We start from the raw sequence: 23,908 nt of genomic DNA on the forward strand, positions 1-23,908 counted from the left end.
TAAAGTTTGGTCTTTTGACTTCCTGGATCCAATTCTCAGGTACCAGCAGGAGATAGCATCAGATTCAGCAGATAAAGGGCTCAGTGCAACAAGACCACCCTACACTTCAGATGCCAATCACAAGTCCCTGTGATTCTGACCAACTGGCTAGAAATTGGAGATTCCAATGACTCCCTCCAACTCAGGATGCCAATGGCAAGTCCAGGTTTTTACCTGTAGTTCTTACCAACTGACTATAAATCAGAGGTTCCCACAACCCCTTCTTTGGGTTCAGTTAATTTGCTAGAACAGCTTACAAAAATCAGAGAAACATTTTACTTACTAGATTACCATTTTATTACAAAGGATGTTAGAGAATACAAATCAACAACCAGATGAAGAGATACATAGGGCAGGGTCCCAAACAAAGGAGCTTCTGTCCTCCTGGAGCCTGGGGCTTGGAAAGGTGACATGTGGAAGCATTCTGGTTCCCCAACCTGGAAACTCTCCAAGTCCCCTTCAGGTTTTTAGAGAAGCTTCATTACATAAGCATGATTGATTAACTCATTGGCCATTGGTGATTGATTCAATCTCTACCCCCTTTCCTCTCCTTGGAAATCAGGGGGCGGCACTGAAAGTTCCAGCCCTCTATTTATGGTTGGTTACCCTGGCCAAAAGTCACCTTGATTAACATAACCCCAGTTGTGGTGCAAAGGGGTTTGTTATGAATAACAAGACACCTGTTTGACTTTTATGGCTCTGAAGTGTTTTCAGGGACTAAGGACAAGAGACCAAATATTATAACAAAAGATGCTCCTATTACTGTTATCGTTCAGGAAATTTCAAGGGATTTGGGAGCTGTGAGCCAGGAACTGTGAATGAAGACCAAATATATATGAGAAATATATTTTGGTCATATGAATGACCAATTATGTGTATTTCTTATAAACCACAACATTACAGTTGGCCATGGGATTTTTGTTTATTTCTCTGTTTTGAGAGAGCCAAGTATTCAATTATACTGATTTTAACTTTAGAGTCTTCTTGTGTCTAAGAACAAAACCAAAAAAACCCCTAGACATTAGCTGAAAATCTCAGTCAAAAATCTAAATAAATATTGCAGAATCATTCCTGGTATTTGAATTTTTCTGTTTAACCTGGATTTTAGATGTCACTGACTGTAGCCTTCATGTTAATTAATTTCAATCAACTGGAGACTGATTTTAGCAAGAAATGTCAGAAAGAATAAGATAAGAAAAATATGTCAACTCTCACTATTCATGTTGCAGCCTTTAACTCCAAAATAATAGTTGAAAGGCTCTCTAAATTTATTCATGCCAAACAGTTACTTCCCATATCTAATTCATTACCATATAGCCATGTTAACTCATGGTAGATTCGTTTCCTTTATTTGCTTTCTCTGAAGGCATTTTTTTTCACTTCACTGTTTACTGCTTGTCCAATATTTTGTTTTTTCTACTATTCTTTGTTCAAACTGCAAAAATCTGAAATAAAAATATAATATAGAAGTATAGGCATCAGCTAACATTTTCTATGGCATATGGTACTTCAGATGCCATATGTACCAGTGTTTAGTGATTCTGGCAAAGAGGCATAGAATGGTGAAATCCAACTGCCAGGATTGCTGAAAACAAATATGTAAATGCTCCAGGGCTTTTGTTATTCATAACATACCTCTAACACAGCACATACAATATGCTGTTCATTCTGTAACTAGTATAACTAATAAACCACATTTTCCTCTCTTATTTTTTAAGGCATCTCCAAGTTTGTGTGGTCTTCTGCCTCTAACCTTGAATCTCACTACTGAACTCTGCATTTCATGAAGCTCATATTAATGAAAGAGGCCTAGGGGAATACATTTATCTTTTTTGAAGGGCATTTATTTATTTTTCAAGTTAAAATCCAAATTCTTCTGCAGGCCTATTCTATGAAACAAAGAAAACACACTGGTCATGTTCTCTAGACAACAGTCATTAGGGGAAAGCAGCTAACACCAGGAAAGGCAAATTTGGGCAGGAGAACAGGAAAAGTTACTTTACTGGAAGGCTATTCAGTGGTCTTCCCAACAGTAAAGTTCCATAGGATGTAATGTGAGAGGAGGTCTGCAGATATAATTACTTTGAAAAGGGGAAATAATGATAGTTTTAATAACTTTTAAGCCCATATAAAATATCACAGTTTAGAGAATAAAAGTTGACCTTGTTTGTTTTGTTGGTTTTTTTTCCTGCTGGTTCTTTTCTGTTTCATAGATAGGAAATCCACACAAAGTGGAAAGAACAGCAGACCAGCAGCTAGAATACTTAGAGGTCATTACTTTCCACTTGTCATCAGACAAGCCGTTTAACCTCTTTGAGCCTGTTTCCATATGTATTATGAGGATAATATCTTCCCTAGGGATATTACTGTGAGGATAATATGATATAATCTTTGTGGAAGTGCACTTATCTAGCATTATTATTATTAAAAAGAAAGCATCTGTAGATTTGCTGGTAGTTTAGAGACCTAAGGAGGCTTGTACTACTTACCAGTGAGTATTTTTCTGTATACACAAAAACCTAGAAAGAATATTGGAAATGGAAAGTTGTGAAACATGCCAACAAGATTGTCAGCAATGGAAATGGCTCCTTCTGGGTTTAATCCTTTTAGGTTGAAATCAAGTGAAATTGACATTTTATAGGTCAAAAATGGTCTAATATAAGAAATTTCACTTGGTTCTCCTTAGTTCTTCCCCGTGATTCCCCATGATCACACACACACACACTCATTCCCTTTCCTTTCAAGCAGTAACTAGCAACTAGAAGAGCAGTCTGATTTCCATTTCTGTTTAACAGCTTCTTCCCTTTCTATCACCATCAATAAGTCACCAGATTATTTTGTTTGTAAGTTAAGTGCTTCTCAAATGTGAACCTCTCATGTTCACTGCTATGCCTCAGTCCAGGTCTTCATGTCTTGTTTAGATTATTGAATTATTCTTCTACCTAATAGTCAACCTAATCATTCTGTGGTGACAGCAATAGTAGTTTGAAGGCATTGGGAAGGGAGTGACAACAGAGTCTGCGGGGGTCAGGAAACTGCCTCTAGGTTTAGCCTGAGACCCAATGTACAATCATGAAGAGATGTTAAGGACATTAACAGAAGGTTGGGAGGAGAAACTGAATGCCTAGGAAATGGGTGCTAAGAGCCATTCCAAAGAGGAGGATAAAATCAAGAATCAGGGAGCTCTAGGATAAGGTCACAGAACTCCCATTAGAGCAGTTACTGGAATTGCCCATCTTGTAGTCTCACTGTCAGACATTGGGACTGGGAGATAAACCTCTTCTTACCTAAAGGTGAAAATAGTCTGGAAGGATTGTTTCTCTGGGAAACTTGAGAACTTAGCCTTTCTGTAGGAAAAGTAGATGGAGTTATAGAGACCCTATAGAAGAATCCCCAAAATGGGCCTGAGGTCCCTGGTATGCTACCAGGTAATAATAACTTTTCCTTCCTGTGGGTAGAGATAAGACTAGTGTAGTCCAACTATTTTTCTTTTTTTTTTTATTTTTATTTTTTTTTTTTAAATTTTAATTTAATTTAATTTATTTATTTATTTATGGCTGTGTTGGGTCTTCGTTTCTGCGCGAGGGCTTTCTCCAGTTGTGGCAAGTGGGGGCCACTCTTCATTGCGGTGCGCGGGCCTCTCACTATCGCGGCCTCTCTTGTTGCGGAGCACAGGCTCTAGACAGGCAGGCTCAGTAGTTGTGGCTCACAGGCTTAGTTGCTCCGCGGCATGTGGGATCTTCCCAGACCAGGGCTCGAACCCGTGTCCCCTGCATTGGCAGGCGGATTCTCAACCACTGCGCCACCAGGGAAGCCCCCAACTATTTTTCTTAAACAAGGTGGCTCAAGGTTGCTGGGCTCCTTTTTGAACAGTTCCATCACTGAATTGAAAGAAAAATGAATCCCTTTTTAAAAGCTCCTTTTGTTTAGGAATTATACTTGATTAGTATTTTGACATATATATAAAATAGGGAAAACCTTGTCTCTGAAATCCAAGGAAGATAAAAGGGTATTACAATTGAGTTTCACCACAGGTGAAATAGTTCCAAATTTCTGCCTGGAAAAAAATAATAATGGAAAAAAATAATAAAAAATACTAAGTGTAAGAACACTATTTCTCCTTCCAGCTATGGCATATTGGACAAACATGCAGAGAATCAGCAATTAGGAACAAGTAATCCCTCTATCATTGGGCTCCAATTACTGAGGAAATAATGCCAATTCTGGGACCGTTAACAATTAAAATTTTTTTATCTTCAGACCAAGATGTCTAGCTTAGAGATGAAAGCATCCTCAAATTCAGCAGAAACTGTGACATATTGTTACCCTAGTTTTATTATGGACCTAGGACTTATTAGATATATTTGCTCTGAGAAGTCCTTCAATAAGAAAAAAGTAATAGTGGCGATGAAAGCTCAAAATAGCTTGCCTCTGATCATTAGAAGGAACCAATGTAATGCAGACCTACTCCAGAGAATAGTATCAACCACCATCAGTCAAAATTCTCAAGTGAGACTAGGTCACGATGCTTGCTTAGATTTTTGGATAAAGAAGTTCGAACTACCCTCATGAACTTGTAATAAATACATGTTGAAAAATTCAGAAAGGACAGAGAAAAGTACTTCATAACAAAGTAGGACTCCCAAGAACAGTAGACATATTAACCCAGGACAGACAAATTAATCAATCAATTAACTCAATACTCTAGAAACAGATTCTGTAAGAGACTCTGGGGATAAAACATAAATATGACACAGTCTCAACCAACAAGGAGGTTATATACTAATAAGACAGAAAAAAGAGAAAAGCCAAAAGACCATGAGGGCCTTGCAGCCATGGTATGAGGTAGCGTGATACATTCTGTTTGGGTTGGTCAGAGAAGGCTTCACAGAAGGAGGATTATCTGAGATTGATATTGGGAGATGAATAGGGACCTGCTATAAAGGGAGGGAGGACATCATAGTCAGAGTGAACAGCACATAGTAGAATTTAGAAGGCCCAATCATATTGGAAAAAGCAGGAAATAAAGACTGGGATTTATGGGAAATATGGGTTGCAGAGAAGATAAACTAGGGAGATGAAGAAAAAATAGAGATTTGGGAACTTGGAAATGCAGTAACTAGATTTTATTAGTAATTTGCAAAATAAGGAAATTATTGGGTTCAGTTATTATGATCAGTCAGCTAGTAGGTGGCTTAAAATTGGTATAAGTTGGGCACACTTCCAAATGACAAGAGGTAGTTAATATATCTGTATTTCTGGATTTTCACATCTTCTCATCCCTTTATTCCCTTTATCACCCAACCCTCACTTCACTAGATATCTCTGTAGCTAATCTGCATGGCACTGTGGCATGGTTAAACAGCTGGGGGTTTGAGAGCGACTGATCTTATCACAGACTGTTGTGCGTGACTTCAGGAGTTACACCAAAGACATTTCTTGGGTGCTTCAAAGCTGCTGGTCAGGCCCCTACTCCAGCCTGATTTTGCCCATTCTTTTTTTTTTTTTTTTTTTTTAAATTTTTATTTATTTATTTATTTATTTTTGGCTGTGTTGGGTCTTTGTTTCTGTGCGAGGGCTTTCTCTAGTTGCGGCAAGCGGGGGCCACTCTTCATCGCGGTGCGCGGGCCTCTCACTATCGCAGCCTCTCTTGTTGCAGAGCACAGGCTCCAGACGCGCAGGCTCAGTAGTTGTGGCTCACGGGCCCAGTTGCTCCGCGGCATGTGGGATCTTCCCAGACCAGGGCTTGAACCCGTGTCCCCTGCATTGGCAGGCAGATTCTCAACCACTGCGCCACCAGGGAAGCCCCTGCCCATTCTTGAAGTGACCTTCTTCAGATGCAGAGAGAGAAAGGGATTGAGTAAAACGTTTGCTCATCTACTGGAACAATAGAAGCTTATTAATATTCTTGTATTTTAAAACATCTTCTGTTTACACAATGACTGTACCTATTCTTGTGGACGATCTAAGACATACAGAGTTGATGCTGAAAAATGCATTCTAAATAGAGATAGGTGCTATAGTGAGGAGGTAGGATCTCAGCTTTATTCTGTAAACTTGTATTTTCTAAGTAAATATTTATCATTATAACAATAATTATTATTATAATAACTCAGGTACAAATGTTGCCATTAAAGAATTAAGAAAATATATCGCTATATCCATCTATATCTATATATTGAATATTTTATAGAATATATATACATATATATGCACATATGTGTACACGCACACATGCCCACATGCGCACGCACACACACACAGAACATACTTTAGAAAAGAGCCAAACCCCTTTATGACAAATTTTCCAACAGAATAAACAATCTTGAGTATGATGCAAAGCTTGCCAAGTCTTGTCAGAAAGCTCTTGTAGCTCAATACAATTGTCGGATGGTGAAGAACCACTAAAATAACCCCTTCACTCATACTCCTGTGATTCCCTGCAGGGAGCTTTCAATGCAGTTGTCACTGTGAAAAAGCAATCAATTTTAATATATAGATACAGGAGGTGAAGGCATGTGAGTATACGTGTGTGCATGTCTGTGTGCTCTCTTGAATATGTATGTATATGGAGGGACAGTTAAGGTCTTTGCTCTAATAAAATATATATGAATAATTGGGAGAAAGGGTCGGTTAGGATTTCAGTGTCTTGTTTTTCACTCAATAGAGCTCTAAACAATTTTTATTAGAGCTAATAAAGATTTCTGTATAGGTTATATTAATAGACTTTTAGTACACACCCCATAGAATAAAATAGTTACATTTTTCAAATGATAGGATGTGATTTATTAGGAGATTATGAAATAAATTGAGAGTTGTAGCCAGCATTTTACAAAATGAAGTAGACTAGAATAGAAAACTATGAGAAAGTGTATATAGCATATAGTAAGTGTAAGTATTATTTTGTAAAACCTTTGTCTGTGTGTGTATATGTGTGTATTGGATCATAATTTCCACTTTAAAAGGGGTCTATAATTTTTAAAATGTTGAAATTTGCTGACTGTATTAGTTGGCCTTGGTTGACATAACTAAATACCATCAACTGGATGGTTTAAACAACATGAATTTTCTTACGGTTCTGGAGGCTGGAAGTCAGAGATCAGGGTGCCAGCATGGTTGGTTAGATTCTGGTGAGAACTCTCTCCTTGGCTTACAGACAGCTGCCTTCTTCACACAGTGGGGAGAGAGAGCAAGCTCTCTGGTGTCTCTTTTTATAAGAGCACTAATCCTATCATGAGGGTTCCATCCTCATGACCTCATCTAAACCTTATTACCTCCCAAAGGCCGCTTCTCCAAAACCATCATATTGGGGATTAGGGCTTCAACAGACAAATTTTGGAGGGACATAATTCATTTCATAGCATTAACATACGGTTTATATCTTAATTTTGTCTTCAGTTTACAGTATTCTTATACTGGAGACTGTGAACTCCCTGAAAGCAAGTGTTGGATGTATTTTATCTTATACCCTCCACAGCCCCAGGAGTGTCATACACTTACTGGAAGATCACAAAATAGTTGTCAAACAAATGTTGAGATGCTTGTATTTAGAAGGATAATAAAGATAATAATTTGCATGGATATGGTACTTACTACCTTTCAGAGTGCTTTCCATCAATGATCTCATTGATAATTCAGAACTATTCTTTTGGAAGGAAGCAAACAGAATGTTGCATTAGTTAGTTTAATTATTTCTTAAGCTTGTTCCACATTACAGAGGTACACAATAAGGACATTATTTAAGTAGACCCTAATATTTGTGTTAAGGAAGGACCCAGGTTTTATGGGGCCTGAAACATGTAGAATTTGGGAGAATTTCATTAAGAACGAGAATACAGGGACTTCCCTGGTGGCACAGTGGTTAATAATCCACCTGCCAATGCAGGGGATGCAGGTTCGAGCCCTGGTCCGGGAAGATCCTACATGCCTTGGAGCAACTAAGCCCATGCACCACAATTACTGAGCCTGCATTCTAGAGCCCACGAGCCACAACTACTGAGCCTGCGTGCCACAACTACTGAAGCCCGTGCGCCTAGAGCCCGTGCTCTGCAACAAGAGGAGCCACTTCAGTGAGAAGCCCGCACACCGCAACGAAGAGTAGCCCCTGCTCGATGCAACTAAAGTCCCCACGCAGCAACAAAGACCCAATGCAGCCATAAATTAAAAAAAAAAAAGAAAGAAAATTTATTTATAAAAAGGAACAAGAATACAAAATGATGAATAGAAAATTAAGTGCAGTACTGAATACTTATTTAGAAGGAAAAAAGAAGTTGCAAAACTTTTAAAAATTGACAAATGCCTAATTTCCAAATGGGTATTGCTAAAATATAGAAATAAAATGGATATTTGTAGATTAACCTTTTATCCTGTGATTTTGCTTAGCTCACTTACTAGAACTAGTAGATTTTGTAGATTCCTTAGGATTTTCTACATAGACCATGTACCCTTTATGAAAAAAATAATTTTTTACTTTTTTAATTTTTTTTTTAAACATCTTTATTGAAGTATAATTGCTTCACAATGGTGTGTTAGTTTCTGCTTTATAACAAAGTGAATCAGCTATACATATACATATATCCCCATATCTCCTCCCTCCCGCATCTCCCTCCCTCCCACCCTCCCCATCCCACCCCCCCAGGCGGTCACAAAGCACCGAGCTGATCTCCCTGTGCTATGTGACTGCTTCCCACTAGCTATCTATTTTACATTTGGTAGTGTATATATGTCCATGACACTCTCTCTCCCTGTCACATCTCAACTCTCCCCCTCCCCATATCCTCAAGTCCATTCTTTAGTAGGTCTGTGTCTTTATTCCCATCTTGCCACTAGGTTCTTCATGACCTTTTTTTTTTTCCTTAGATTCCATATATATGTGTTAGCATACTGTATTTGTTTTTCTCTTTCTGACTTACTTCACTCTGTATGACAGACTCTAACTCCATCCACCTCATTACAAATACCTCCATTTCATTTCTTTTTATGGCTGAGTAATATTCCATTGTATATATGTGCCACATCTTCTTTATCCATTCATCCAATGATGGACACTTAGGTTGCTTCCATGCTCTGGCTATTGTAAATAGAGCTGCAATGAACATTTTGGTACATGACTCTTTTTGAATTATGGTTTTCTCAGGGTATATGCCCAGTAGTGGGATTGCTGGGTCGTATGGTAGTTCTATTTGTAGTTTTTTAAGGAACCTCCATACTGTTCTCCATAGTGGCTGTATCAATTTACATTCCCACCAACAGTGCAAGAGTGTTCCCTTTTCTCCACACCCTCTCCAGCATTTATTGTTTCTAGATTTTTTGATGATGGCCATTCTGACCGGTGTGAGATGATACCTCATTGTAGTTTTGATTTGCATTTCTCTAATGATTAATGATGTTGAGCATTCTTTCATGTGTCTATTGGCCATCTGTATATCTTCTTTGGAGAAATGTCTGTTTAGGTCTTCTGCCCATTTTTGGATTGGGTTGTTTGTTTTTTTTGCTATTGAGCTGCATGAGCTGCTTGTAAATCTTGGAGATTAATCCTTTGTCAGTTACTTCATTTGCAAATATTTTCTCCCATTCTGAGAGTTGTCTTTTTGTCTTGTTTATGGTTTCCTTTGCTGTGCAAAAGCTTTTAAGTTTCATTAGGTCCCATTTGTTTATTTGTGTTTTTATTTCCATTTCTTTAGGAGCTGGGTCAAAAAGGATCTTGCTGTGATGTATATCATAGAGTGTTCTGCCTATGTTTTCCTCTAAGAGTTTGATAGTGTCTGGCTTTACACTTAGGTCTTTAATCCATTTTGAGTTTATTTTTGTGTATGGTGTCAGGGAGTGTTCTAATTTCATACTTTTACATGTACCTGTCCAGTTTTCCCAGCACCACTTATTGAAGAGGCTGTCTTTTCTCCACTGTATATGCTTGCCTCCTTTATCAAAGATAAGGTGACCATATGTGCGTGGGTTTATCTCTGGGCTTTCTATCCTGTTCCATTGATCTATATTTCTGTTTTTGTGCCAGTACCAAACTGTCTTGATTACTGTAGCTTTGTAATATAGTCTGAAGTCAGGGAGCCTGATTCCTCCAGGTCCATTTTTCGTTCTCAAGATTGCTTTGGCTATTTGGGGTCTTTTGTGTCTCCATACAAATTGTGAAATTTTTTGTTCTAGTTCTGTGAAAAATGCCAGTGGTAGTTTGATAGGGATTGCATTGAATCTGTAGATTGCTTTGGGTAGTAGAGTCATTTTCACAATGTTGATTCTTCCAATCCAAGAACATGGTATATCTCTCCATCTATTTGTATCATCTTTAATTTCTTTCATCAGTGTCCTATAGTTTTCTGCATACAGGTCTTTTGTCTCCTTAGGTAGGTTTATTCCTAGATATTTTATTCTTATTCTTTTTGTTGCAATGGTAAATGGGAGTGTTTTCTTAATTTCACTTTCAGATTTTTCATCATTAGTATATAGGAATGCAAGAGATTTCTGTGCATTAATTTTGTATCCTGCTACTTTACCAAATTCATTGATTAGCTCTAGTAGTTTTCTGGTAGCAGTTTTAGGATTCTCTATGTATAGTATCATGTCATCTGCAAACAGTGACAGCTTTACTTCTTCTTTTCCGATTTGGATTCCTTTTATTTCTTTTTCTTCTCTGATTGCTGTGGCTAACACTTCCAAAACTATGTTGAATACTAGTGGTGAGAGTGGGCAACCTTGTCTTGTTCCTGATCTTAGTGGAAATGGTTTCAGTTTTTCACCGTTGAGGACAATGTTGGCTGTGGGTTTGCCATATATGGCCTTTATTATGTTGAGGAAAGTTCCCTCTATGCCTACTTTCTGCAGGGCTTTTATCATAAATGGGTGTTGAATTTTGTCAAAAGCTTTCTCTGCATCTATTGATATGATCATATGGTTTTTCTCCTTCAATTTGTTAATATGATGTATCACGTTGATTGATTTGCATATATTGAAGAATCCTTGCATTCCTGGGATAAACCCCGCTTGATCATGGTGTATGATCCTTTTAATGTGCTGTTGGATTCTGTTTGCTAGTATTTTGTTGAGGATTTTTGCATCTATGTTCATCAGTGATATTGGCCTGTAGTTTCCTTTCTTTGTGACATCTTTGTCTGGTTTTGGTATCAGGGTGATGGTAGCCTCGTAGAATGAGTTGGGGAGTGTTCCTCCCTCTGCAATATTTTGGAAGAGTTTGAGAAGGATAGGTGTTAGCTCGTCTCTAAATGTTTGATAGAATTCGCCTGTGAAGCCATCTGGTCCTGGGCTTTTGTTTGTTGGAAGATTTTTAATCACAGTTTCAATTTCAGTGCTTGTGATTGGTCTGTTCATATTTTCTATTTCTTCCTGGTTCAGTCTCGGTAGGTTGTGCATTTCTAAGAATCTGTCCATTTCTTCCAGGTTGTCCGTTTAATTTTTTTTTTAATTATTATTTTTATTTTATTTATTTATTTATTTATTTATTTATCTTTGGCTGTCTTGGGTCTTCGTTTTTGTGTGAGGGCTTTCTCCAGTTGCAGCGAGCGGGGACCACTCTTCATCGCAGTGCGCGGGCCTCTCACTGTCGTGGCCTCTCTTGTTGTGGGGCACAGGCTCCAGACGCGCAGGCTCAGTAGTTGTGGCTCACGGGCCTAGTTGCTCCGTGGCATGTGGGATCTTCCCAGACCAGGGCTCGAACCCGTGTCCCCTGCATTGGCAGGCAGATTCTCAGCCACTGTGCCACCAGGGAAGCCCAAGAATTTTTTAAAATTTCTTTTTTTCCCAACATGAGTGACTTTTAAAATTATTATTATTATTATTATTTTGCCTTGTTTCACTGGCTAGGATTTTCAGAGAAATGTTGAATAAAAGTGCTGAGGGTGATCATCCTTGCCTTATTCCAAAATTACAGGTAAAGTAGCCAGTCATTCATCATTGAGTATTCTATTGGTGATAGATTTTTTTAGAGATTATCTTTTAGGTTGAAGAAATTCATTTCTATCTACAGTTTATGGAGAGTTCTATCACAAGTGGATGTTGAATTTAATAAACCATTCTTTTTTTGCATTTATTGAATTGATCATTTCAGCAATTTGATTATTATGTGCCTTTGCAGGTTTTTCTTCAAGTTTCTCCTGCTTGGGATTCATTAAGTTAGATTTGTGAGTTTAGTACTTTAATCACATTTGGAAAATTTTCATCCATTATTTTTTCAAATATTGTGTTCTGTCACTACTTCATTCTCGCCTTTTGGTGTTCTAATCACTTGTAAGTTTGACTAGATTACTGATGCTTTGCCCACTTATTTTTCCATATTTTTTTCCTTTTGTCTTTCACTTTGGAAAGTTAATATTTTTATGTCTTCAAATTCACTGATATTTTCTTCTCCAATGTCTAATTTGCTGTTGACCCCATTCCATGTCTTTTTTTTTCCTTTTCAGATATAGTATTTTACATCTCTATATGTACAATTTTTTATGTAACTCCCATTTATTTCCTCATCATGATCATGTTTTCTGTTACCTTCTTAAATATAGAGAGCTTATTTATATTAACTGTTCTAATATTCCTGTCTGCTAGTTTCATCATTTATGTAATTTTTCTGTGTTTCTCTATACTTTGATTTTTATTCTCATTATGAGTCATATTTTCTTGTTTATGTGCATGTCTTGCAATTTGTGATCAGGTACCTGGCATTGTGAATTTATGTTGTTGGTTGATAGATTTTGATTATTCTTTTAAGTAATGTTAGATTTTGTTCAGGTCCATAGTTAATCAATTGCACTTTTTCAAGGGTTAATCTTTGTTTATCAGTATAAAGAACGCTTTAGTCTGAGACTAATTTAACTCCGTTACTAAGACAATGCCCTTCTAAGAATTCCATCTGATGACCATGTATTATGAGATCTTCCCACTCTGATGGGAAGACAAACTATTTCAAGCCTTGTGTGAGCTCCAGAATTGTTGTCTATTCCTCTTTGGTATTTTCCCCCTGACCTTGCATATTTTTTTCTTGACTGTGTGCAGACCAGTGCTCAGCTAAAGGCTCAGTGGGATCCCTCTGCAGAGCTACAGAGCTCTTTCTATATAGAGCTCCCTCTTTTTCACGACTTTGAATGCTATCTCTGTCTTCTCAACGAGGCAGTACTGATGATCTTTGTGTGAGTTCTTCCTCCCTGTTCCGTGGACTGGAAACTGTCTCCAAGCAGTAAGCGGGTGAAAATGTAGGGCTCAGCGTGTTTGTTTCTGATCTCTCAGGGATCACAGTCCTATGCTGCTTGCTGCCCCATGTCTGAAAATTGTTCCTTCATATATTCATCCATGTTTTTAGTTGTTAAAATGGGGAAAGTAAATCTGGTCTTTGTTATTTCATTTCGTAAGAGTTTGAAGTCTACAATATTATATTTAATGTATGCATAGTATTCCATTTTATGGATACCATAATTTAACTAGCTGCCTGTTGTTGGATATTTACATTTTTCCAATCATAAAAATTCTTATGCATAAATATTATGAAAATTATTATGCATATATATTTCTACATTTGTTTAAATTATTTTAGATGGAATTTCTGGGTCAAAGAATGTAAAAACCAAGACTTTTGGGATAAATTGTATGGCTCTTACTTATCCCATTTAAAATAAGTGCTGGGATTCTTTAGGAACTTACTAAATAGCAGTCTTCTTCAATATTCAATTTTCAAATAAACTGATATATAATACAAAGGAATGCAGTAGGCCACAGTAGATCCTTGTTGCCCAGAGAAGGTAAGTTAAATCATGTGAAAGCTAAATGAGACTGCTAACTGAGCCCAGGGTTAGTAGAATTGCACAGGTACAGATAATGCTGGACCTGGGGGCGGGGGTGGGGAGGCTTCACTATAGGACAGAGTCTGTCTCTGAAGGAGTAATAGGTGGCATGTTCCCAGTAGAGGACCATTGGCAACAGGTTCCCAGGAAGAAGCAGGAAGGAGCTGAGCTAATGATGTTCCAGTTCATTCTTCCCAAATCTATCAAACCGATAAGTCATTCCACTTCCTGGGGCAGTTAAAGTTGTGTAAAAACCACCAGCAGTTACACTAATTAAGGTCTCTCAGTATAGAAGAAAATATCAGGAGGTAGTAAGAAATGTTTCTCTGCTAATAAGTTAGTAGTTATCAGTAACTTATTATACACCAAGTAACGTGTATTGTCTCATTAAATCCTTACCTTAAGGTACCATTTTACAAGAGAGGCCAAAGATCTGTATGGAGGAGGACCTAGACTTACTCAGTAGCGTTCACAGTATTTCGTGATTTGCAGGCCACCTGAATCAGAAGAACTTAGGTAGCTTTTTAAACTGCAGTAGGAGTACAATTTTCAAAATATGTGGGAAAGTTTAACTTCTATAAGATTTTCATATAACTGAATCTAATTTCTGCCTAGAGCCAATGTTTCCAATGATGACAGAAACATTAATCTACTGACATTCAATTAAACCCAGGAATTCATGGATTATTCTGTCATTGTAAGTTTAAATTTATTCAGATTTAGAGTTCGGCTCTACCCCCTTTTCCTGAGATTGTATCTAAGTTCCATAGTTATTTTTTAATGGTTTAATGGCATCAGAGGTTTGGTCTAAATTGTCCTTCAAGATCCTTGATCTTTGCTGACCAGGAATTTCATGTTCACACCTAATTCTATTCTCTGTCTTCAGGGTTCCTTTTCCTCTAGTTGGGTAAGCTCCATCTTTTCTTGGGCTCAAGGTGGGTGGGAAAATGGGGTGTTATCTGACTCTTCCCCATATCCACTGTCTATGGTATGATCCTTGAATTTTGCCGTTCACCATAAGCCTTTTTTCCCCCTTTCAAAGTCTTAGGCTCTGTGGAATTAAAATTTCTTTTGAAAAATAGTAATTAGATTCTTGTTTTTATTATTTTTTTGTCCTGAGGTAATGCTGCTTCTGACTGAATAGGAGAAGAGCAACAAGAAAATTTAGTAATGGGGTGAAAAATGCGGAGAGAAACCTCAGTTGTTATCTCAAAATATTAGCCTCTTTTGTGAAAATGCAGAAGAATATTTTGAATCAAAACCTCTGGGCCTGAGGCCTTGGAATCATCATTTTAACAGGTTCCCCAGTTAGAACACTGAACTCAGATGGATTCCAGAGGATTTCGAGGAGACTGGAGATGATCTAGTAGGTGTCATAATGACATGAAAACTTGGCTGCTCACACTAGACATAAAAATTTTGATTTATTATAATGCCTGTGCTAGAAAATCAAGGAGCCTTCCATAAAGTATTATGTTTTTCACTCTTATTTCTGCACTTTTCTCTGGAACTTTGCTTTCTTCCTCTGTATATTCAGTCTCATTTACCCAGGACTCCACTCCTTCCCTGTCCTAGATGTGAGGAGTGGGTGTGAATGGGTGGGAAGAGTAATAGTTATTGGGCATCTGTGATGTTCCTGAAACTTTATATGATCTCAGTTAATCTGCACAACATTCAGTTAATTCTCAGAAAGGTTAAATAAATTGCTCAAGATTGCACAGGTAGCAGGTGGCAGATCTGGGATTAAAATCCAAGCCCATCTGGTATCAAAACTGGGCTTTAATTACTTCACTTTGCTGCTTTCCTTGATTAGAGGCGTTAGTGATGCCCCTGATTCCCTCATCATCAACATTTCTCCTACTTCCCAGCCATATGGAAGGCCTAATCCTCACTTTTTCTTTTTCCCATACTAATTATCAGACCGAGTCTGTAAAAGAAATTTTATATGTTGTATTGCCTTTTCTGTTTTAGATTTCCAATGATAGTACTCTTGTTTATACGGCAGTTTACAAAGTGCACTATAAAGTCATGATTTAAGGCATCTTGATTAATCCTGATGTGGGTTTGAAGCTCAGGCTAACACTTGTGTGGACAAGTTAACCTCGGAAATCCCCACAGTTCTCTTTTTTTCAATTTCTGTGTTAGGATCCATTTCACAGAGTTTAAAAAACAAACACAATATTTCTTCATCTGAATGAACTTCTTCAGGTCTAAGGTATCTAAAGCTTCCCTTTGTGTGAGGTTATCTTTCTTAATGGCATTTTGGTTCAGAGTGGTTGAATTGCAAATTGTTAAGAGAAGACATAGGACAGGGACATGAGAAGTGAGGGGAGAAATTTCCAGAGAGAAGAAGGGACGGGGACAGTTGTTAATTGCCTTTTGGCCCGTTGGCTCTTTCAGATTCCCCAAGGCCCAGCATCCTTTAATACACAGCCTCACCTTTTTCTTGGTCTCAGGTGGGTGCGACTGGCTGCATCCAAGGACTCTCCTGTTTGTGCAGCCTGCTGTGCTGATGCACTGCCTTTCTCTCTCTTTACGTCTCTGGAAAGTGTAAGTGTATTCATATACTTCTTGATGTGCTCCAGGGTATTATTATAATATATTTAAAACATATATATCAAAAGCATTTTCCCCTTAATAAATGAAGGAGGGACTTCCCGGGTGGAGCAGTGGTTAAGAATCCGCTTACCAATGCAGGGGACATGAGTTCGATCCCTGGTCTGGGAAGGTCCCACATGCCATGGAGCAACTAAGCCCATGAGCCACAACTACTGAGCCTGCGCTCTAGAGCCCGTGAGCCACAACTACTTAGCCCACGTGCCACAGGTACTAAAGCCCACGTGCCTAGAGCCCGTGCTCTGCAACGAGAGAAGCTACTGCAATGAGAAGCCCGTGCACCGCAATGAAGAGTAACCCCCACTCACAGCAACTAGAGAAAGCCCACGCGCAGCAACGAAGACCCAACGCAGCCAAAAATAAATAAATAAATAAATAATTTTTAAAAAATGAATAAATGAAGGAAAGTGTGAATTCAGTTATTCTTTGAAGACATTAAATCTATATACCGGGGGTGCCATTAGCATAAAAATCATCCTCTTGAGCCCCCATTAGCTGGATAGTGTGAATTGTGCCATGGCAGCATTTAAACTTGTCAGTTAAAATGATCTCAGTCTCTTGGTTTTAAACAGCACCATGTTATATAACTCCTCAGACAGTCCAAAGTTCAGCTTTCTATGACTCCTCCTCTCCTATCCTACTTGAAAGATATCTGGATTCAAGAGGGCTTATGTGTCCTTATGGTCATGGGACAAAAGATTGTGTTCTCCCTGGGTTCTGGGCAACACCCCTCATCCCTCCTCATCATAGGGACCCTTATGGAATCACTTGCAGAAGTCTGAGGCTAGTGAAACTTGTTGTCTAGGCTCATGGTGTGGCCAAGGCACTGTGATCTTCCACTTATACAAATGCCTCCACCTGAACTCTTGGTGGCATTGCTGGTCCTCAGCAGCCTCAACAATGGTGTCACCTCATTTCTCATCTCACCCTAGTAGGTCTTCTGGGTCTCAACTCAGTTACATCACATCAGAATTTCTAAACGTCTGACAAGCTTCACAGAGGAAGACTCAAAAGGTACTATTTCTTGCCCCTTTTTTTGTGCCTAAGTGTCACATCAGTTTCTAATCTCTACCAGATATCCTGTGTTGATGATGGGCAACTTAGGTGATGATGTGCCAGAATTCCAAATGAAAAAGGGAAGAAACTTTTTTTTTAATAAATTTTTTAAAATATTTATTTATTTATTTAGGCTGTGCCGGGTCTTAGTTGCGTCATGCAGTATCTTCGAGGTGGCATGTGGGCTTCTTAGTTGCGACATGCGAACTCTTATTTGAGGCATGCATGCAGGATCTAGTTTCCCGACCAGGGATCGAACTGGGGCCCCCTGCATTGGGAGCGCAGAATCTTACCTGCTGGACCACCAGGGAAGTCCCGGGAAGAAACTTTTTACTTCCCGTTCTGTTTACTAGTATATCTTAATATGCATTCCTCGCCAGAAGCAGCACTAGAAACAAATATTTGAGTGCACATATTTGGCAGAGGATCTATGGAAACGCTGGTAGGGAATTAAGGAAGTGAGACCAGGAAGGGAATAAAACCAGTAAAAAGTGCATTATTAAGCAACTTAAGATGTGATTTGAAACAGAGTAGAACATAAGCCTCAGAGTTATCTGTTCCAAGGTAGCAGGGAGTTGGAATACTTATATACCACGTCCACTGGTCATTAACTGAGGGTTGATCTTATGGGGTATTCATTTTCAAGATCTCTGTCTGCTGTGTGTGGAGGCAGAGCAGGCTTTGATGGCCAGAGAAAGCCATCAGGCAAAGAGATGAAGGTGCTGTAGTTGGAAGTCAGGCTGGCGTGCACAGATGGTAAGGGCTGAGGGGATATGGCTGGGGCATCAACAGCATCTGCTTCAGTCTACTCCTGACACCACTTAGATACACTCATGACCCGTGATGAGTTTACTCGCTTCTCTCACTGATTCTTCAAATTTGTGGCTGGTCACAGCTTAAAAAAAAAACACAAAGCAATACTAAAACCCCCAATAGTAAAAGTTACTGTACTACCTGATTATCATTATCAATCACTATATTGGTTGATACCAACCAATATAGTGATTGATAATGATAATCAGGTAGTACAGTAACTTTTCTCTGTCTGAAACAACATAGGTGGCAGCTGCAGCTTTAAGTTTATAGAAAAACTTAACCATATCTCCTGGTAGAAGGATTTGCCCTCCCCTCCCCCACCCAGGGAATGAGGTGTCTAGTTCTATAGAGTTTATAAGTGTGGAATGGGTAGCACAATTTCCCTCAAATGAGTCACTAGGAATAATGGTGTGAGAGGCCATTCCTACTTCACTTTTTGGTAGTGAATTCAGCACCATATAATGGCCATTGTTTCAAAGTATATAGCTCATCCTGAAGGACAGCACCTAGTGTTGCAGGGGGGTGTCAACCCTAGTTAGCAATTGGCTTTACCTTTAAGAGGTCATTCTGATGGTCTGTCAGGCTTGCAGCTTTCTGGCTGATGCTGTATAGGGTAGGATAGGGGATCCAGTGATCATGTATTTACTTCTTTCATTATAAAATGTTTACATTGTACTAGTATTATCTCAGTCTTTGTATCCAACAGACGTGTAAATATTTGGATATTCTACTTTTTATGTGTAAAATTTCTCGTAAGTTGTTATAGGTCACTCTGGGGAAGTGTAAAGGGGATCACTATTGTATATACTTGTAGTGTGAAGGTCCTTCCTCAAGGATATCGGATTCCCTTTTGATCAATGGCCTCTGGGTCTGAGAACTGGCTGAGATCTTGGAACTGGATGAAGAATCGTGACATTTAATTGTAGTAACTGACACCAATCTTCTGCTTTCTTGCTCTTGATCTTTTTCGGTTATACAGGTGAAGCAATACCCTGTCAAGTTTGTCTCTTGGAACTCCAAGGTCTATTGGCTGTTGCCATATGGTCTCTGTGGGAAAGGTCCCCTCACTGTCATCCCATCTTTGCTGCCTATGTCCATCTTACTTCAGGAAGTTAAGTGCTACCACTTGGCCTCTCCTATTTTGGAATTCTGTCTTCTGCATTGAAAGTAGAGAACCCAGTGACTAAAAGAGGATAGCCATTCTACTCAATGACGCTGGTGACTTCCTCATTGCATTAACAACTGGAGTATCCTTTGGGCCCTCCTGAGGAACATAACTGATGATCTCTGGTCATACATAAAAAATCCATTGTAACATGTTCATTTCTCTGAGCCTTTTGCCTCCATCATAAATACTTTGCCAAGGCAATTCTATTTCATTTACTGCAGGCCACCATCATCTCCACATTTCAAAGAGCTATCCCAGCAACATTCTAGGACTGGCTCAAAGCATCTTTGTTCCCAGTGTCCTGAGTCATGAGAGAGTGACTGTAGATCAAAACTCAAGACTCAAAGCTGCTTTATATCTGCTTTATATCCTATACTCTCAGATCCATTCTTGGGCATGTTTTCTTGGTTCCTATGGTAATGAATTATTTAGGTTCTGTGGCTTTTTTGGTAAATAACCTCTTTCTTTCCAGCAGAGACAGTACTTCCCTAATTTAAGCTGGACTGAAAGTTGTTCCTGATTATTGTTCTAAAATAGTGGTTCTGAGAGTGTGGTGTCCAGAGCAGCAGCATTAGCATCACCTAGGAACTTGTTAGCAATACAAACTCCCAAGTCCCATTCCAGACCTACTGAATCAGAAACTCTGGGGGGTGGTAGCTCAATAATCTGTGATTTAACATGTACTCCAGGTGATACTGATGCATGTTGAAATTTGAGAACCACTCATCTAAAAGCAGTGAGCAGCAGTGGGGGCAGATCTTGAGGAATGTAGACATCGTCTTGTGAGACATCTGCCTTAGGTAAGGACTCTTCATAGTCTCCAGGCAAGGAGAGGCTGTGATCCTCTAACAAGGAGGAGAGAGTTGCTTTTGCTACCAAGTTTTAGAGAATTTAGTGGTTCAAAATTCTTATGTGTATAAACCAGGATGTTCTTGTTCCAGATTTTAAGTCCCCTTCTTCCCTATCAGGGCAATACATTTAGCACAGGGACTTGCCAGGGGATTGTAAATTCAGCTTTTATTTGTAATGGCTACTTTCCTAATAAGATCCATAGCCTGATTTTCAGCACAGTCTGCCTTCTGGCTGCTTAAGAGGAGAGTGTCTGTCTCTCTCTCTCTCTCTTTTTTTAATATTTATTTATTTGGCTGCGCTGGGTCTTAGTTGTGGCCCACGGGATCTTTTAGTTGCGGCATGCGGGATCTAGTTCCCCGACCAGGGATCGCATCCGGGCTCCCTGCATTGGGAGCGCAGAGTCTTAGCTACTGGACCACCAGGGAAGTCTGAGGAGAGTCTCTTTAAATACTGCCATAACAGACCAGTGGCTTTCACACTGTTTTGAGTTGAGAGCCCCCTGGTATGACTGTGATTTTCTTCCTTCATCACTTTGATGACACAGCAACACACAAGTTCACAGGTATTATCATTACCACTGTCCCTTTACCTCTCAAAACCCAGAGATGTTGCATAAGCCAGTGCTCCTCTTCCACATGAATCCCATCCCAATTCACCATAGCTATGACTCTAATTGTGTTGTTACAGTACTGTTGGACTTACCACCATCTCATTGCTTAGTCTTAGTTTGAGTTCCTCCAGAAGAGAATTCTAAGACAAAGATTCAATTTCATGCAGATTTAACAACTCCCATCTCATTGCCCAGAATTGTGGCACATGGCCTAATTGTACTGATGACTATTCATTGAGTGTTTGTTTTCCTATCCACTATAATGGGAAACAGTAAGAGAGAAAGGGAATAGAAGTGGATATTGACTCAGCATTGCCCCAGAAAGTATATAAAAAACATTACATACAAACATGCACACTCATACATGTCTGAAAATGCATATTTATTTTGTTCTAGCTTCTGTTCATATAACAATGTACATCTTTTAAAGTGTAGAATGAGGAGCAGGATGATGGTAACGGAGGTGGTAGAAATTACAGAAAGTGGTATATCCATCTATATTTAGGAGAAGGGCTGGAGACAGTGGACGTGCTCTGCAATACCAGCAATGATTTGTGGGGTTGGAGAAGTTCCATATAGACTTCTTTCTTCACTTAAAAGAATTTTTAAACAGGAAAAGGTTTAGAGTGCAAAGTTTTTGCACAATAGATCACCGAGAAGCTGCTAAATCACAGAGAAAAAATGGAATGCTCAGAACTATCAGAAACAGAGAAGGTACACATAAAGATTGCTCAACAGTGTTTAATGACCAGAAATGAGTTTGAATTTCTACAATTCTGCAGACCTGGTTGCTTAGGCTAAATCAGGAATGTATTCATGTCCTTTTTTAGGAAACAGGTGAGGTTTACCTACCTGGTTGCCTTTCATGTAATGAGAGTTCTTAGTGGTTTGCAAAACCTCATTTAAAAAAAGTGAAATAACACAAAGTAATGTTAAAAATGATGTTAAGTTAGAAAAATCAATTTGAAACTTGACTCTAAAAAGGAAAACTTTTTCCCATATCTTTCTTTAAAATTTAATAACAGTATTAGCACTCTTTCCTACGACAGCACAAATGTATGTACTTCTCATGCTTAGAATTTTGTTTCTGACACTCTTTGCCACTGATGTCAAACTCCTTTGACAGTGGCTGTTTCAATGTCTTAAAGCAGAAAAAGGATTAGAAACAGCAGGTCTAAAGCATATAGTTTTTGTTAGAGAGTAAAAATATTTTTAAGAATGTCATGGGATGACACTCTTCATGGGATGAAGAGTAAAAGGATAAAGAAATTAATGAAGTTCAAGTTATGAAAATTTGAGCTTCAAACACAATAACAATTATTATTAATTGACATAAATTGAATGTGTGAAAGCCTATGAATTCATAATGACATGCCAAAAAGTTATAACTGTGAAAATCTTGAAAACATAAAAAGGATGAGAATATAGCAGAATAGGGTTTTAAAAAATTATTTTAATAAGTAGAGAAAAGCTTTGTTCCTTTTTTATGCATATGAATTTTACAAATTATAGTTGTTTCTTTCTCTCTGAGTAAATAGAGTGAATACAAAGAACAGTAAGTAAAACAAATGATCAGTCCTGGTGTTTAACCATAATACTGATGTATAACCAGAAGTCATACAAAATAACCAAGTAGAAAGAGGCTTCACCTGTGTATACTGAGATGACAGATAAGCCAAATGTTCTACAAAGGAGATTTACCTTCACATAATTTACCCTTTAGCTGGTGATGAGACTTTTAGATGGCTCTACTAATTATAGTGATACAGCTAAGATATAAATACCTTTCCAATTGTTGTAGGTAGCCTTCTAGGATGATCCTTGCCTCCTAGTATTTATATCCTTGTGTGATCCCCTTCCTTTGAGTGAGGGCCTTGCCGAGTCACTCACATCTAATGAAGAGAAAAAGCAAACATGACGGGATATCACTTCCTGGATTAGGTTTTCAAGAGAACGACTTACATCATCACTGTCTCTTTCTGGCTTTATTGGCTTGCTTTCTCTGATGAGGCCAGCTGCCTCCGTTGTGAGTTTCCCTATGGAGAAGTCCATGTAGCAGGAGACTGAGGATAACTTCTAGCTAACAGTCAGTGAAGAACTGAGATCCTCAATCTGACAGCCAGGAGAAACTGAATTCTACCAACAGCCAAATGAATGGGCATGGGACCTCATTCAGTTGAGTTCTGTGATAACAGTATCCCTGCATGATGCCTTGATTGCAGGCTTATGAGAAACCCTGAGCCACAGAACCAGCCAAGGCATGCCCAGATTCCTGACCCTCAGGAACTGTGGTAATAAATGGTGGTGTTGAAAGCCACTAAGTTTTAGAATAATTTATGTGGCAACAGATAATTAATACACCAACAATGATAATGCCAGAGAAATGAAGTTTAGGTGCATCCTTGTCCCATGTCTCAATCAGGAATCTATTGGTAGACAACCCAGAATTTACTACCTAGACTAGAGACAACTCTTCCCTTCTGTTGAGATTTCTGAGATATGTTTGCTAAACTCACTGTACACCATATACAAGAGGAAGAAGAATATGCATTAGGATAAGAATGGAATAATAAAAAATGGAAGAATTTTAAATACCAGAAAAATTTAGCTGGTTTTAGTGTAAGTGTAATAAATTCAAATCACTGTTACTTTGTGCATGTGTTTTGTCTAAGACATTAATAGATTCTAATATAGCTTAAGGCATTAAGAGATTCTAATATAGTAGATTGCAATATAGTAATATTAAGAAATTCTAATACTAGTAGATTTAAGTCGAGTTTTAGAATAGTTTGAATAAATATAGTCAGTGTTCAGATGTTTGGGAAAATGTTGATTTATTAGTTATGTAAGTAGTATAGAAATTTACAAAAATGTTAATTTTTATTTCTGAAAGATTATTACATGTTTAATGATTTTACTGGATAAATAAATTGGACATTAGGAATACTCTTCTTG

The sequence above is a fragment of the Balaenoptera borealis genome (genome assembly GCF_965194805.1).
Source record: "Balaenoptera borealis genome assembly, chromosome: 4".
In the NCBI taxonomy this organism is placed as follows: Eukaryota; Metazoa; Chordata; class Mammalia; order Artiodactyla; family Balaenopteridae; genus Balaenoptera; species Balaenoptera borealis.